The following is a 3,090-nucleotide window of genomic DNA, read 5'->3' as shown; positions in this document are numbered from 1 at the left end:
ACCCAGCCAGGGGCGCTTTTGGACCCTGAGGTGCCTCAGGGTCCAAAAGCGCCCCTAGCTCCCTGGGCAAATAGTCTCTGCCTCTTGCTCTCCCTGTGAGACTGATAGTGTAACCCTGCCTTTTCCCCTCTCTTTCCATTGGCCCCCAACATTTCATGGCACAGTATGGCCCCAAGCGCTGGGCCCTGACACCCCAAGCATACTATATACAGTGTGAGACAGGGATTATTGGCCCCAAGCGCTGGTACTGACACCCCAAGCATACTATATACAGTGTGAGACAGGGATTATTGGCCCCCAAGCGCTGGTACTGACACCCCAAGCATACTATATACAGTGTGAGACAGGGATTATTGGCCCCAAGCGCTGGTACTGACACCCCAAGCATACTATATACAGTGTGAGACAGGGATTATTGGCCCCAAGCGCTGGTACTGACACCCCAAGCATACTATATACAGTGTGAGACAGGGATTATTGGCCCCCAAGCGCTGGTACTGACACCCCAAGCATACTATATACAGTGTGAGACAGGGATTATTGGCCCCAAGCGCTGGTACTGACACCCCAAGCATACTATATACAGTGTGAGACAGGGATTATTGGCCCCCAAGCGCTGGTACTGACACCCCAAGCATACTATATACAGTGTGAGACAGGGATTATTGGCCCCCAAGCGCTGGTACTGACACCCCAAGCATACTATATACAGTGTGAGACAGGGATTATTGGCCCCCAAGCGCTGGTACTGACACCCCAAGCATACTATATACAGTGTGAGACAGGGATTATTGGCCCCCAAGCGCTGGTACTGACACCCCAAGCATACTATATACAGTGTGAGACAGGGATTATTGGCCCCCAAGCGCTGGTACTGACACCCCAAGCATACTATATACAGTGTGAGACAGGGATTATTGGCCCCAAGCGCTGGTACTGACACCCCAAGCATACTATATACAGTGTGAGACAGGGATTATTGGCCCCCAAGCGCTGGTACTGACACCCCAAGCATACTATATACAGTGTGAGACAGGGATTATTGGCCCCCAAGCGCTGGTACTGACACCCCAAGCATACTATATACAGTGTGAGACAGGGATTATTGGCCCCAAGCGCTGGTACTGACACCCCAAGCATACTATATACAGTGTGAGACAGGGATTATTGGCCCCAAGCGCTGGTACTGACACCCCAAGCATACTATATACAGTGTGAGACAGGGATTATTGGCCCCCAAGCGCTGGTACTGACACCCCAAGCATACTATATACAGTGTGAGACAGGGATTATTGGCCCCCAAGCGCTGGTACTGACACCCCAAGCATACTATATACAGTGTGAGACAGGGATTATTGGCCCCCAAGCGCTGGTACTGACACCCCAAGCATACTATATACAGTGTGAGACAGGGATTATTGGCCCCAAGCGCTGGTACTGACACCCCAAGCATACTATATACAGTGTGAGACAGGGATTATTGGCCCCCAAGCGCTGGTACTGACACCCCAAGCATACTATATACAGTGTGAGACAGGGATTATTGGCCCCCAAGCGCTGGTACTGACACCCCAAGCATACTATATACAGTGTGAGACAGGGATTATTGGCCCCAAGCGCTGGCACTGACACCCCAAGCATACTATATACAGTGTGAGACAGGGATTATTGGCCCCAAGCGCTGGTACTGACACACCAAGCATACTATATACAGTGTGAGACAGGGATTATTGGCCCCAAGCGCTGGTACTGACACACCAAGCATACTATATACAGTGTGAGACAGGGATTATTGGCCCCAAGCGCTGGTACTGACACCCCAAGCATACTATATACAGTGTGAGACAGGGATTATTGGCCCCAAGCGCTGGTACTGACACCCCAAGCATACTATATACAGTGTGAGACAGGGATTATTGGCCCCCAAGCGCTGGTACTGACACACCAAGCATACTATATACAGTGTGAGACAGGGATTATTGGCCCCAAGCGCTGGTACTGACACCCCAAGCATACTATATACAGTGTGAGACAGGGATTATTGGCCCCAAGCGCTGGTACTGACACCCCAAGCATACTATATACAGTGTGAGACAGGGATTATTGGCCCCAAGCGCTGGTACTGACACACCAAGCATACTATATACAGTGTGAGACAGGGATTATTGGCCCCAAGCGCTGGTACTGACACCCCAAGCATACTATATACAGTGTGAGACAGGGATTATTGGCCCCCAAGCACTGGCACTGACACCCCAAGCATACTATATACAGTGTGAGACAGGGATTATTGGCCCCCAAGCACTGGCACTGACACCCCAAGCATACTATATACAGTGTGAGACAGGGATTATTGGCCCCCAAGCACTGGCACTGACACCCCAAGCATACTATATACAGTGTGAGACAGGGATTATTGGCCCCCAAGCGCTGGTACTGACACCCCAAGCATACTATATACAGTGTGAGACAGGGATTATTAGCCCCCAAGCACTGGCACTGACACCCCAAGCATATTATATACAGTGTGAGACAGGGATTATTGGCCCCAAGAACTGGTACTGACACCCCAAGCATACTATATACAGTGTGAGACAGGGATTATTGGCCCCAAGAACTGGTACTGACACCCCAAGCATACTATATACAGTGTGAGACAGGGATTATTGGCCCCCAAGCGCTGGCACTGACACCTCAAGCATACTATATACAGTGTGAGACAGGGATTATTGGCCCCAAGCGCTGGTACTGACACCCCAAGCATACTATATACAGTGTGAGACAGGGATTATTGGCCCCAAGCGCTGGTACTGACACCCCAAGCAAACTATATACAGTGTGAGACAGGGATTATTGGCCCCCAAGCACTGGTACTGACACCCCAAGCAAACTATATACAGTGTGAGACAGGGATTATTGGCCCCCAAGCACTGGCACTGACACCTCAAGCATACTATATACAGTGTGAGACAGGGATTATTGGCCCCCAAGCACTGGCACTGACACCCCAAGCATACTATATACAGTGTGAGACAGGGATTATTGGCCCCAAGCACTGGTACTGACACCCCAAGCATACTATATACAGTG

The sequence above is a fragment of the Xenopus tropicalis genome, chromosome 8, assembly GCF_000004195.4.
Source record: "Xenopus tropicalis strain Nigerian chromosome 8, UCB_Xtro_10.0, whole genome shotgun sequence".
NCBI lineage: Eukaryota > Metazoa > Chordata > Amphibia > Anura > Pipidae > Xenopus > Xenopus tropicalis.
This window is presented reverse-complemented; position numbering follows the sequence as displayed.